At 36.2% G+C, this 15,819-nt stretch overlaps 1 pseudogene; it reads right to left on the bottom strand.

Moving 5' to 3' along the window:
• Positions 1–1,650: 1,650 nt before the first annotated feature.
• LOC107846741 overlaps positions 1,651–15,819 on the bottom strand; it is a 48,687-nt pseudogene continuing 34,518 nt past the window's right edge.

The raw sequence follows: 15,819 nt of genomic DNA, 5'->3' as shown, positions 1-15,819 counted from the left end.
CTTATTGGTAGATCTCATTTCTTTTTCTCTATAATGATAAATTAAAAATATCTAGATAAAGACAACATTATTGTAATTAACTATCTCCGGGCTAAGAACAATTAACAACTTAAGAGTTAGGAAAAATTTAAAAGTAATGAACTAAACATTTAAACTAAAATAACTATATATTTTTCTCGTAATTTTCCTTCTTTGGTAACTGAAATAAAATAGTATCCTAAAATTTTTAGTACTTAAATTAAATTAGTGTTGTCTGCTTCTCTCTCTAGTGCTCTATAACTATAATCGATCTCTCCCTTTTCATGCTATATTGTGTGTTCAAATTCAAATTTGAGTGATGAGTGTTGTGAGCTAAGATGAAGCTCTCCAAAGATATTATTATACTTGTGTCGATTTCTTTAAAATACACTGTTTTTAAAAAATTTGACATGCATCTAATGATATTTTAAGAAAGTGTTAGCAACCTAAACTATGTGAGTGTGTAAAACGTGGAGTAATCTCATATTTTGTGTGCCCAAAGAAAAATCTAGAGTGTGTAGGACGTTTAAGTGAGTGGAGTGAATTAAGTGCCCGTGAGTTTGTTGCAAGAAAAGATTAAAGAGGGAATCTTTGAAAGATGGTCATCTTGTTGGTTAGTCTAAAATGGTAAACTAATTAACTATCAAAATAAAAACAATAGTAATTAAGTATCACTACCCTAATAAAAATTAACAACTTAGATCAAGGAAAAATTCATTAATCTAAGTTGAAGAGGTATCGTATGAGTCGGCTTTACCTTCGAACTTGTCTACTTTGTTTCTCGTATTTCGTGCTTCGATGTTAAAACAGCATCTTTCGAATGTTCTCACATAATCCGGCGAGCTTCGGTTGACTCGGATCGTGATTTGAGTTTTGAGGAGGAGCCTATAGTTATTTTGGATATGCAAAATATAAAGTTGAGGTCGAGATTATTAATTCTGTGAAGGTTCAATGATAATTTTTAATGAGAAAACAACTTCTTATAAACCTCATTGATACAACTGTAGTGCTAAAGATCCGACCAACACTCAATGATATTTTCAGTATAACATGCAATACCGTCTGACCACCTTATTTTTGGATTTACTAAATGGGACTCATCGCTTGTGTCCCTCTTTAACTTAAATCATTCGAACACAAACCATTCTTTTACTTGAAATTACTTGTGGTTCCCATAATTTCTTTTCTTTTTCTGCAGACATCATTCTTCTTTGAACGAAATGTTGCTAAAACTTGTTCTTTTTATTGTGAAAATTATTTTCATATAAGGACATTGTTGTATTTTAGAAATCATTCTAACAAATGATGTTTTTCTCATAAGGCCTCAAGCTAGTAGAAGAAGAAAAGATGTATAGAAAATACAAGTTCAAAAGTGTTTTTTTTTTTTGCATAAATTGAAATCATTAGCATGCCCAAACAGAAACAAAACTTCAATCTCGTCAATTGAACCCAAAAATTAAGTATCAGATTGAAAGAAAAACAATGAACTGAAATCAATCAACATACATACCAAAGAAAAACCAATTTGGGGACAAAGTTTACTTGTTCCATTAATCTCAAATCAACTACTTCAATATCGATTTTCAAAACAAGTAATTGCATTCACTTGACAAATATACTAATTATGACTAATCAATCGTACAAAAACCTTAATCCAGATCCTTGAAACTTTTGTTCTAATATGATCAATTTTCTCACTCATCTCTATAGTAAAATAATTCTTCCAATCTCCAACTGCCCCTCAACGAAAGTACACTTTATTTTCTTCTCCGGTCGACGATTTTCCATTTGAATTCACCTCCAAATTGCTCAAATTTTGAATGCTACACATTCTTAATATTTCATCCGCTGCTCTACAATTTTCTTCCTTTATGGAAAATGAACATTCCAAGAATTCAACCAAGCGTTTAAGATGAAGTTTGGGTTGTGCTTTAATTTCTTCATACATCAAGAAAGTACTTTGTCAGACTTTTCTACGCTTTGTTTCCAGTAATCCAACACGTGATTCCAGAATGGACCACAAAGTGTTGAGATGAATAAATAATAACAAACTAACAAGTTCAAGGAAATAGCAGTTAGAATAGTTAGTTAAAATACTGTGCAAGTACTGTGCATAACTAATTCTGTGAAGAGTTAGTTATGAGTTCAGAAAACAGTTGGGAATAGAAGCTTAGCTTAGCTATACATCAACTCTTGTACATACACATTACAATTAAATACAATACAGTTTACTTCCTTATACAGCTACATACTCATTCTCTTCTTCTTACTCTTCTTCCACTTCATTTTTTCCTTTATCTTCTTCTCTGATTCTGTCTCTAACAGCTTTAATGTCTAAAGCTGGATGATCTTTATGATCTTTACTTGGTTTCCTCCTTAAATTCTACATGGTATCAGAGACACACGATCTGTATAGCTTCCAGAATCTCTGCTTGCAGTTTTGAGATATATCCTCTTCGGCGAATCATTGCTACTGGAAATTGCCTTGATCTCTGCAGTGATCTAGTCATTTTTACTGAAATCCAGTTGTGGTTCTGAGATTCGAGTTTGGCTATTCCTCATTTGGTTGGATTCTTTATTTTTTCAAGAATTGCGCAGCAACTCAAGAATTGAAGGTCATTGTCATTTCATTCTGAAACAAAATGGAGTCTACAACTGCTGTTGGTGTCACCCCTGCAGCCAGTGGTACTACTCAAGTCCTGGACCATAATCATCCACTGTATCTCCATTCCGCTGATGTAAGTGGCATTTCTCTAATTTTTTTACAACTTACTGGTTCTGAGAACTACTCTATTTGGAGCAAATCCATGAAAATTACCTTGTTAGGAAGAAATAAGTTGGGGTTTGTGGATGTTACTTGGAAGAAAGAAAGTTTTAGTGAAGAATTAGGTTATCAGTGGGAAAGATGCAATGACATAGTGCAATCTTGGTTAATGAACACCGTATCAAGCTCTTTGTTAGGAGGCATGGTGTATGCAACTACAGCTTGTGAGGTGTGCAGGATCTAAGAGAAAGATTTGACAAACTAGATGGATCCAGAACATTCAACTTGCATAAGGAAATTGCTACATTGATGCAGGGTACTCTGAGTGTAGCTGGATACTTCACAAGGATGAAAGAGCTATGGGTAGAACTTGAAGCATTAGTACCACCACCTAGTTGCAACTGTGACAAGTCAAGGGAATTCTTGGCCTATCTGCAAAGGTAGAAACTGCACCAGTTCTTGATGGGGTTAAATGATAACTATATGCAAGCAAGAAGCCAAATACTTATGATGACACCTTTACCATCAGTAAATCAGGCTTATGCCATGATCATAAGTGATGAATCACAGAAAGCTATGTCATTATATTTCTTTGCCGGGCTTCTTGGTTGATACCAAACGGTATCTAGAGGAGCATGAAACAGTCTGCAATCGCACAAACAGTCCACACACACAAGACACTTAACGGAAACAACAAACACCAACTTAAATGATAGAGAAGATATGTGACTTGACGCAAGGAGAACTCATAATGCAGCAACTAAAGAGTGTATTAATACTCTAAAACCTCTTCAAAACAAGTTAACAAGCACCACGTTCTTACGGAACACAAGAGGAGCTCGATTCCCTCAAGCACTCTCGTTTCTAGCCGATACATACAACACAAGAAGAAACCATTTCTTGTGGTATCAAATGGTGGTCTACACTCTTCTTAAGAGGAATATGATGTTCAATATTAAAAGTGATTTTTAAGAATAAGCTAACTAAGAGAACAAAATTAATGAAACACCTTAAATAGTTTTTACAAAAAGGATGGCAAAAGGACCCCTTTGCCCTTAATGAAAGGGGAGGGTGTGGAGTGTTTGGGGCAGCCTTGGGGGTATATTTTGGGCCCCTAATGTCATCCCTCACATGTCAATATGTACACTCCCTTGGGCGAGTTTGGAACAAGCTCAACCGCGTCCATTTTCATAAACACGTCTTGAAGCCTTTGTAGTTCCCGAGCTTGACTTCCAGTAAATGGTCTAGATCCCGTGACACCCGTATCATCCTCTCCATCTTGAGAGGAGTTTGACCTTAAACTCACGTGTTCTTGATCTTCAATGGTATCAATCCTTGAGAGGTCACACACGTTGAACTTGTTATGCACTTGGCATTCCGGTGGCAAGTCGATCTTGTAAGCATTATCGTTGATTCTTTCAAGAACTTAGAATGGACCGTTACCTATTGGTAGAAACTTGCACTTTCTTTGGTTGGGTAACCGGTCCTTACATAGGTGTACCCACACCCAATCTCCCGGCTCAAGTACAAGATATTTTTTCTCTTTGTTGACTCATTTGGCCACCTTTTGCTTTTTCTTCTTAAGCCGCATCCTCACCTTCTCATGCAAGATTTTTATAGCTTTGGACCTCTTGTTTTCATCTAAGAGAATAACATCACTTGACAAAGGAGTTAGATCCAACGGGGTTAGGGGATTAAAATCGTAGACACATTCAAAGGGCGTAATGCCCGTACTCGAATGGATCACCCGATTGTAAGCAAATTCTATGAGAGGTAGGTGATCTTTTTATGATGTCAACTTACCTTTAACCATGGAACGTAGCATGGAACCCAAGGTTCTATTCACTACTTCCGTTTGTCCATCGGTTTGTGGGTGGCAAGACGTAGAAAACAATAATTTAGTTTCGAGCTAGCCGCATCTTCACTATTTTTTCATGGAATAAAGTGTGCTATTTTGGAGAAACGATTAACGATAACAAAGATGCTATCCTGACCCCTTTGAGTCCATGGTATCCCCAATACAAAATCCATAGAAATATCAAACCACGGGCGTGATGGACTGGGAAGCGGGCTGTATAACCCGTAAGAGAGGATCCTTGACTTAGCACTCCTAAAATCTATGCATTGGCTGCAAATTTTGACAACATCTTTGTGTATCCTAGGCCAATAGAATTGCTCCTCCAATATCCCGAGGGTCTTATCAATTCCAAAGTGACCCATGATACCGCCATCGTGTGCCTCCCTCACAAACAACTCTCTCTAAGAGCTAGAAGTTACACACAATCGTCTCCCCTGAAACAAGAACCCATCAAACACGACATAAGGACGAGACTCCAAGAGCCTCCTTTACCTACCCATGGCTTTGATTTCCCTAAAGATAAAAGCAAAGTAAGGGTCCTCGGGATACAAAGACTTGAGGCTCTCAACCCCATTAGCTTGGATGAAAAAGTGGACACAAGAACATGATTTCTAGATAATGCATCGCCTACTACATTATCCTTCCCCCTTTTGTATTGAATCACATAGGGAAAGGTTTCAAGAAATTCAATCCATTTAGCATGCCGTTTGTTAAGCTTATCTTGTTCCCGAAGGTTCTTCAAGGATTCATGATCCGTTCGAATTACGAATTTCTTGGGCCAAAGATAGTGTTGCCAATTGCCTAACGCTCTAACCAAGGCATACAAATTCAAGTCATACATAGAGTAGTTTAGAGTTGCTCCTTTGAGCTTTTCACTAAGATAAGCAATGGGCTTTAAATCTTGCATCAAAACAGCCCCTATACCTACTTTACTAGCATCGCATTCAACTTTGAACATCTTATCAAAGTTAGGCAATTGCAACAACGATGCCGAAATGAGCATATCTTTCAAGGTCTTCACGGCCTTAGATTGCTCCTCACCCCACTGAAAAGGTTGGTCCCTTCGGATGATTTCGGTCAAGGGGGTGGCAATGGTACTAAATACTTTGATGAACCTCCTATAAAAACTTACCAACCCATGGAAGCTCCTAACTTCACCAACGGTTTTTGGGGTTGGCCAATCTTTAATAGAGGTTATCTTGGATTCGTCTACCTTCACTCCCTTCGAGCTTACATCAAATCCCAAAAATACAACTTTATCAACACCAAAGGAGCATTTTTCAACATTAGCATACAACTTTTCTTTCCTAAGAACATCAAACACACTCCTTAGATGTATGACATGATCAATAAGAGACTTACTATAAACTAAAACATCATCAAAGTACACGACCACAAATTTTCCAATAAACGACTTCATCACATGATTCATTATCTGCATAAAGTTACTAGGAGCATTGGTAAGACCAAATGGCATGACCATCCACTCATATATACCAAATTTGGTCTTGAATGCGGTCTTCCATTCATCACCCGATTGCATATGAATTTGGTGATATCCGCCCCTAAGATCAACCTTAGAAAACACACAAGAGCCATTTAGTTCGTCAAGAATATCATCTAGCCTAGTAATAGGATGACGATACTTTACCATAATTTTATTTATAGCTTGACAGTCCATGCACATTTGCCACGTCCCATCCTTCTTCGGTACAAGCAACACCAAGATTGCACACGGACTCATGCTTTCCTTGATATATCCTTTGTTGAAGAGGTCCTCAATTTGTCATTGGGGTTTCTTTGTATCCTTTGGGTTGCTCCTATAATCCGGCTTGTTTGGCAATTGCGACCTCGAAACAAAGTCAATTTGGTGATCGATTCTTCAAAGTGGAGGAAGTCCTTGTGGAAACTCACTTGGGAACACATCATCAAATTCCTGCAAGACATTATAAATATAAGATGGGATAAGGAAGTAGATGGGTTAGCATTCAAAATATGTGCCAAAAGTAGCATGGGAGTAGTATCATCATACTCTTTGAGGAGGTCTCCCTTACGATCCAACATTATCATCAAATTCCTACCCCTCAATGATGAAACTCCCTCTTCACCCTCACCCTTCCCACTCTCGGGTTCCTTCCCTCTACCCGTGAGTTCTTTCTCTTTCTTTTCCTTTTCTAGAAAATTCTTCATTTATTGATGTGCCTCACACACTTATGATTGTGATAGTGGTCGGAGATTGTACTTTCGACCCTTGAACTCAAAGGAATAATATTTGGTTCATCCATCATACTTGGTTGACCTATCATATTGCCATGGCTGACCCAACAAAAGGTTAAAAGCATGCATAGGAATGATGTTGCAAAGTACCTCATCCTCATAATTTCCAACCTTGAACTGAATCACCACTTGACGAGTCACCTTCAACTCTCCACAATCATTCAACCATTGGAGTCTACACGGACTCGTATGTGGAGTAGTTGGCAACTTCAAGTGATTCACCATCGAGGCACTAGCTACATTAGCACAACTTCCACTATCAATAGTCAAGGAGCACATACTCCCCTTAATGAGGTACTTAGTATGAAAGAGGTTTTCTCGTTGGCTAGGATCATCCCCAACGCTTTGCTAATCATAACTCTCTATACCACATAATTAGGTACTTCAAGTTTACCTTCTTAAGGCCAAACCTCCTCTTCCTCATCATTACTAGTCCTCTCGGCCTCCCCCCCCCTCTCCATCTTGAGCGACTTCTTCATTTTTAGCCCCTTCAAGTCCCAATTCTTCCCTCAAGAAATACAATTTCCCTTCTCTCAGTATCACATTTCTCCGATTAGGACACTTACTAGCCTTGTGTCCCCATCCATGGCATTTTAAACATTAGAATCCCTTGATATTGGAAGAAATATTTGGCTTTACCTCAAGCCATGGAGGAGGTGGTTGAGCACTCTTGCTCATGGGTGGAGGGGTCTTGAATGATTGTTGTTTGGATTTGTTCCACCCCAAAGATGAGGGAACCACTTCTCTCCCCTTGGTCCAACCCGAGGGCCCTTGGTAGGTTTTGGCTTTGTAGGTTGACCTTTTCTTGTTCTCTCGTTCAATCTCTAAAGCCACTTGAAAGATCCTTTCAATAGTTTCAAACTTATGAAGTATCATGTGTGTAGAGATTTCCTTATTTAGGCCGACCTTGAACCGGATGATATCGTGGCTCACTTGTTCTCCTCTATGATCAAGTTTCAAGATGAGTTGTTGAAACTCATCATAGAAGGCTGCCACACTTTTGTTTCCTTGCTTCAAGTTGTACAATTTGCAAGGATTTCATATTGATAGCTTTTGGGAAGGTACCTTTGCCTCATAAGATACCTTAATCAAAACTAAGGAGGGGATTGCCCCTCAATCAATACGTTGCCAAAATGTTTGACATACTCCCACCATGTGGTAGCATATCTCTCAAAATGAGAAATAGCGTAGTAACTCTTTTTCTCCTCCGTGAGATCATTCACTTGAAAGACTCTCTCGCATGTAGATTTCCATGCGATAAAATCTTTGGGATCACTTTCTCCCTTAAAGATCGGAAGCCCTATTTTGATAGTGTTGAGGCCAACATCCCTTTTTCGAACACCTTGGCCGCCCCTACCTTCAAGCCCTCGATTCTCCCTCGGGTTTATCCTTCTAACTCCCATCATCTCTTCTATCAAATAAGGATCATCATACATTCCATATCCTCCCCTTCGGTTCTCTCTCACAAATCCCTCTTCTTGTATTGGCGGGTTTTGGACATTTAGATTTTGGTATGGTGGATTGGAATTTAGTGGTGGAGCTCTTTGTATTAGCTAATTTTGGTTTGAAGGAGTCGGATTTAAGGGTCGTATTTGGGTTCTAAGTCTGTCATGTGGGACTTGGTGATGTGGGGAATGGCTTGATCCAACAAGGCCTCGACCTTGTGAGTAAAAATTGGCTTGAGGTATGGTATTTGGTGGATACATTTTTTGGTGTGTGGCTTCAGGGGTAATGGTTGAGGATGTGTTTTAAGGAGTTGAGGTTCAAGAACTACATTGGCTTTCTACCCTTTCCATCCGACCACTAATAGAGGCCACTTCTACTCCTAACTTATCAAGACCCGCATTCACTCTAGCCACGTCCTGAGACGAGGATTCAAGATTAGCCATAAGATCATTCAAAACATTTTGGTCCACCATTTGTGCATTGGAATTTTTGGGTTCCAAGTGTAATGATTCCATTTGCCAATGTACCTACAAAAAAACAAACATTAGTTTAAAATATCCTCACATACTCTTCACACTTGGCTTCCTCACTTGGCCCTTCAAGTGTTGTAAGACGGCTATCAATCCTTGAGTGCTTCGAAATGAGTCTACTCTTGAGTTAGAATGGATTTTGGTTTTGAAGACTCAAGGAAGTTTCATACGCACTTGAACCAAGAACAACTACGAATGGTAAATGAGCAAAGCACCACAAAGAACGTTGACACAAAGATGTACTCCAAAACTAGTTCATTTCTTATTAAGTTGTTACTTAGTTGCCAACTAGTGTAGGAGTTAATAGAAAGAAAACTAATAGAGACAAGGAAAGAAACTTGGAAGTTCCTATGACCTGAGTTTGTTGTTGATGTGGCCCACAATTTTTATTTTGGCCATTTGGTATTGTTGTTTTTGTTTAAGTTTGATGTTGTCCCACTTGAATGACTCAATCTTGATTATTTGGTGAGGCTTTTTTGGTTTTTGGAGTGAAAAAAAAAGCAAGACTTCGAACTCTTTTTCCAAAGTTCAAGGTGTCAATAAGCTTTTCACCAACTTGTACCAAAATGGCAAAACACCTTTTTGGCTTTGGTTTGTCCCTTCCCCCTTTTGGATCTTTTTTTTAAAAAGGTTTGACACCCTTTTGGTAAGTAAGCTTTTTGGGAGGCCCTTTATCTATTTGCCTCTTTGGTGTCGTCTTCGAACTAATTCCAAGACAAACACAAGACCTTGCCTCTCTCTTATTTTTTTTTTTGCAAATCAAACACACCTTTTGTTGAACATTCACCTCAAGAACATTATCAACAACAATAAGAACACTTATGAATAACAACAATATTCAAGTCATCCAACCCTTCAATAACACTAAACAAAAGCTCAAATCTTGGATCTTAGACTCAAGTGTGCTAGAGAAACAACAAGCTAACACACGAAACAACTAAAACAAGAAAAATAATACCTATAACTAGACACAAATACGGCCAAATAAAAAGAATGGACAGATTTGCTTCTTTTTGGAATTTTCAGATTTTCAACACTTATTTTTTTTTTTGACTTAGAGAGCCCAAGATTGGTAGTGTAGGAATTCAACCATCCTTAGCTTTGATACCGAATGATACCAAATGGTATATAAAAGAGTACGAAACAATCCGCAATCGCACAAATAGTCCACACGCACAAGACACTTAACGGAAACAACAAAAACCAACTTAAACGATAGAGAAGATATGTAACTTGACGCAAGGAGAACTCATAATGCAGAAACTAAAGAGTGTATTAATACTCTAAAACCTCTACAAAATAAGTTAACAAGCACCACGTTCTTACGGAACACAAGAAGAGCTCGGTTCCCTCAAGCATTCTCGTTTCTAGCCGATACACACAACACAAGAAGAAACCATTTCTTGTGGTGTCAAATGGTGGTCTACTCTCTTATTGAAAGGAATATGATGTTCAATATTACAAGTGATTTTAAAATAAGCTAACTAAGAGAACAAGACTAAAGAAATACCTTAAATAGTCTTTACAAAAAGGATGGCAAAAGAACCCCTTTGCCCTTAATGAAAGGGGAGAGTGTGGAGTGTTTGGGGAAGACTTGGGGGTGTATTTTGGGCCCCTAATATCATCCCCCACATGTCAATACGTACACACCCTTGGGCGAGTTTGCACCAAGCTCAACCGCATCCATTTTCATAAACACGCCTTGAAGCCTTTGTAGTTTCTGAGCTTGACTTTTAGTAAATGGTATAGAGCTCGTGACACCCGTATCATTGGTGTAATGCCGACAATTCATGCTCATGAGCCTACTGCAATGTACTCAAAAACTGCAGCATCAAAACTCAAGAAAAACTATAATCTATTTTGTGAATTTAGCAAACTGAAAGGACATACAAAAGACATATGCTAAAATTAGTTGGATACCCCACGGATTCAAGATTCAAAAAGAAATGGGGAGTAGTAGCCTCTAATGACAGGTCAAGCTTAGGTTCTTTTGGACCTTTTGCACATAATGCTTTATCAGAAAGGGTCAAGGAAGGATATGCTACAGAGGCACAAGATGGAAAACCACAAGGCATGAATATTGTGCAGGAAGGAGCTTGTACATTTACTTGGAGTCAATATGATCAAATTGTCCAATTGCTAAACCAAACACAACTAAACTCTAATAACAATGACATACAAGGACCCTCAGTAAATATTGCAAGCAGCTCAGGTACATCTAGTTATAAAGCTTTCTTGGTGTCTAAAATACTCAAAGAATGGATTATCGACACTGGTGCCACCAATCACATGGTTTTTGATATTGGTATGCTTAATAGTGCATCAGTCAGAAAGCCAATAGATCCAAAAAATGTTCAGTTACCAAATAGAGAAAATACACTGGTAACACATATTGGATCAAGTTCCATTTCTAAGAATAAAACTCTAAATAATGTGTTTGTTCTACCACAATTCAAATATAACCTATTATCTGTATCACATGCTACAAAAGAGTTGAATTGTGTTGCTTTCTTTTACCCTAACTTTTGTGTTTTTCAGGACCTCTCAAGTGGGAAGGTGAAGGTGATTGGTAAAGAGTGCAATGGGCTATATCTGTTACTCAATACAACTGATGAAAAACTAAAAGCTAAAGCTATTAACTTGTCTGCTCAAAGGACACCACCTAGCACTGAGGCTGACATAAGTTTATGGCATAAGAGATTAGGCCACTTTTCTAGTAAAACATTAACTAGTATGCTTTAAATAAAGCATAATAATGTAGTATATATTGTCAAAAACTGTGATGTGTGTCTATGTGCTAAAAAATGAAGATTTCCTTTACATACAAGCACTAGTCAATCTACAGATAGCTTTAATCTAGTTCACATAGATGTATAGGGACCTTATAAAGTACCAACTTATGATGGAAACAAATATTTTTTTACTATAGTTGATGACTACTCTAGAATGACGTGGATTTATTTACTTAAGATGAAGTCTGATGCTTGTGTTCTTCATTCCTTTATTCCTGCAGTTTGTTAAGACACAATTCAATAAAACAGTAAAGGTAATCAGGACTGATAATGGTTCTAAGTTTGTAAATGATTCTTGTACCTCTCTTTTTACTAAGTTAGGCATTATACATCAAAGGTCGTGTCCTTACACTCCACAGAAGAATGGAATAGATGAAAGGAAGCATAGACATATACTTGAAGTAACTAGAGCTATTAGACTGTAATCATACATTCCTCTTAGATTTTGAGGACATTGTGTACAAGATGCTGTGTATTTAATTAATAGAATGCACTCTGCAGTGCTTAACATATCTCCTTATCAGAAGTTGCATCATAGATCCCCTTCACTAAATCATTTAAGAGTCATAGGCTGCCTATGTTATGCTAAGAATATAGTTGAGCATGATAAAATGGAATCTAGGGTCAGGACTGCAGTATTAATAGGCTACTCAGAAACTCAAAAAGGGTATATCTTATATAATTTGACTAACAATTGTTTTTTTGTCAACAGAGATACCAAATTTCAAGAGTATGAGTTCCCTTTTCATAAAACTTCTTCAGACACACCTATATTTGTTGATAACCTGACAGAAGATCATGTAGAAGACCATAATTGTATAGGAAATACTAATGCTCCTTAGAGAACTAAGCCCTGAGCTTATCATATCCTCTCATCAACCTTCAGTTAGCACATCCTCAGCAACTCCTAGAACTTTAAGAACAAGATTACCAATAGTACCAATAAGAAGATCTACTAGAGGAACTCAACCACCTATATGGCTAAAAGACTTTATATCACTGAGTCTTCATCAGGACAAATCTCTATATCCCTTGTCAAACTATATTTCTTATGATCATATTTCTCCTAACTATAGTGTTTTTCTGTCAGCTTTCTCTTCCATGACTGAACCAAAGACCTATGTTAAGCCTCAAAGGACCCTAAAAAAATCCTGGGAAGTGGTGCAGCTTCCTAAAGGGAAAAGTACCATTGGATACAAATGGATTTATAAGATAAAGTACAAAGCAAATGGCGAGGTCGAGAGGCTGAAAACTAGGCTAGTTTCTAAGGGATACAGCCAAAGAGAGGGGATAGACTATCAAGAGACTTTTTCCCCAGTAATCAAGATGATTACTGTAAGATCAGTCTTGTCTATGGCTGCTTCAAGGCATTGGCATATCCATAAAATGGATGTGTACAATGCTTTCTAACAAGGGGATCTAACAGATGAGATCTATATGGATATGCCTCAGGGTTTTCTGAGTCAGGGGGAGAACAATGTATGTTGACTCACAAAGTCTTTATATGGGCTTAAACAAGCACCAAGACAGTGGAATACTAAGCTTACACAGGCCTTAATTAAGTCTCAGTTTCATCAGAGTCAATATGATCACTCTCTATTTATAAAGAAGGCAAATTAGGGCATGGTTGTTGTCCTTATTTATATGGATGATATGTTGATAACAGGTGACAAGTTGGACCTTATTGAAGACACTAAGAAACAACTACAACAAGCATTCAAAATGAAGGATCTAGGTGAAAGCAAATATTTTTGGGGGATTGAATTTTCAAGATCAGAACAAGGCATACTCATGCATTAAAGAAAGTATGCCCTTGAATTAATCTCTGAGTTAGGACTATCTGGAGCTAAAACCTTAAGAACACCTATTGATACAAGTTAGAAACTCACAACTAGGGAGTATGATGAACATATAGGAGGGGAACTACTTGAAAAAGATGAAGTCTTATCTGATCAAGGTTCATATCAAAGACTAATTAGAAAGCTCTTATACCTTACTGTCACAAGACCTGATATTGCCTATGGTGTTCAAAATCTCAGCCAGTACTTACAACAACATAATAAATCACACATGGAAGCAGCTCAAAGGATAGTTAGGTACATCAAAGAACAGCTAGGAAAAGGCTCAGTACTATCAAGCAGACCTCAAGATCATATTACAGCATTTTGTGATGCTGACTGGGCAGTATGCCCATAAACAAAAAGATCTGTTACCTGTTTCCTAGTTAAAGTTGGAGAATCATTGGTAGCCTAGAAGTTCAATAAACAGACTACAATCTCAAGAAGTTCAGCTGAAACGGAGTACAGGAGCTTGGCCTCAACAATTACAAAACTAGTTTGGCTAATTGGAATGCTGAAAGAAATTGGTTTTGAGATTAAACAACCTACCACAATCTATTGTGACAGTAAATCTGCTCTACAAATTGCTGCTAATCCAATTTTTCATGAGAGAACTAAACACATAGAAATAAATCATTTCATAAGGGAAAAGCTACACTAGGGTATTGTGAAGACAGAGTATATAAACACCAAAGAACAACCAGTTGATTTCCTTACTAAAGGATTGACTAAGGAGAAACATGTTCATCTAAGTTCCAACATAGGAATGCTTAACATTTTCTCACCACCTAGTTTGAGGGGGAGTGTTGAGATGAATAAATAATAACAAACTAACAAGTTCAAGGAAATAGTAGTTAGAATAGCTAGTTAAAATAATGTGCAAGTACTATGCATAACTAATTCTGTGAAGAGTTAGTTATGAGTCCAGAAAATAGTTGGGACTAGAAACTTAGCTCAGCTATATATATACATCAACTCTTGTACATACACATTACAATTAAATACAATACAATTTACTTCCTTATACAACTACATACTCATTCTCTTCTTCTTACTCTTCTTACTCTTCCTTTTGATTCCTTTATTTTCTTCTCTGATTCTTTCTCTAACAACTTTAATGTCTAAAGCTGGATGATCTTTATGATCTTTACTTGGTTTCATTCTTAAATTCTACACAAAGGATCACCCTTTTACAAAAAAGATCAAACATTTCTTCAATGTAATTGGTATCATTATGATGAAGTCTTAATTTGTTTGTAAAATGCCACAGAGAAATAAAAGTGTCCTTCCACTACCCGAAAAATCGAAAAAACCGACCACAAGTGGTAGGTTTATTTTTATTTTTATTTTATTTTTTTTTCAAAAGCAACCACATGTGGTCGCTTTTATATTTTAAAAAATCAAAATAATTATTTCAATAATTTTAATATTAATTATTAATTATTTTACAAATAAAAATAAAAAAATAATAAAACCAACCACTTGTGGTTTTTTTTTAAAAATATAATTAAAAAATATTTAAAAGAACCGACCACTTGTGGTAGGTTTTTAAAAATACTTTTTAAATTTATTTTAAAAAAAAACAACCACTTGTGGTGAGTTTTTTAAAAAAATTTAATTAAAAAATATTTTAAAAATCCGACCACTTGTGGTAGGTTTTTAAAAATATTTTTTAAATTTATCTTTTATAAAAAATGACCACTTGTGGTCGATTTTTTAAAAAAAATATATAATTAAAAATATTTTAAAAAATTGACCACCTGTGGTCGGTTTTCAAAAAATATTTTTTCATTTATTTTTTATAATATCAACCACTTGTGGTTGGTTTTTGAACTAAAAAAAAAAAGTAAATAATTTTTAGTAACACCTAATTATATATATGTGATCAAATATATATATTATTTTCATTAAAAATAATGATATATATAATAATGTAATATATATCTAAGTTTTTAAAATTACACTGATCACACGTAGTCGATAACCAGTATAATAATAATAATAAAATTCAATAATTCTTAAATTTTGTGACAAAATTACACTAAAAAATAATTCAAATAAAATAAACAAACTACGTTAAACATAATATTTATCTTTTACTTATGTTTCAATATATAAAATAAATATTTTCCTTTGTATATACGGTAAATGACGTTAAACATGCATAATCTTTGTATAATGAATATTTGTATATATATGTCATACCATTGAGATAATGATATTATGTTCCTATTCCAGTCATAATTAATATGTAATATATAAACGATAATTCATCATAATATAATGAACGTATTCT

The sequence above is a fragment of the Capsicum annuum genome, chromosome 11 (genome assembly GCF_002878395.1).
Source record: "Capsicum annuum cultivar UCD-10X-F1 chromosome 11, UCD10Xv1.1, whole genome shotgun sequence".
Taxonomy (NCBI): Eukaryota; Viridiplantae; Streptophyta; class Magnoliopsida; order Solanales; family Solanaceae; genus Capsicum; species Capsicum annuum.
This window is presented reverse-complemented; position numbering and strand designations above follow the sequence as displayed.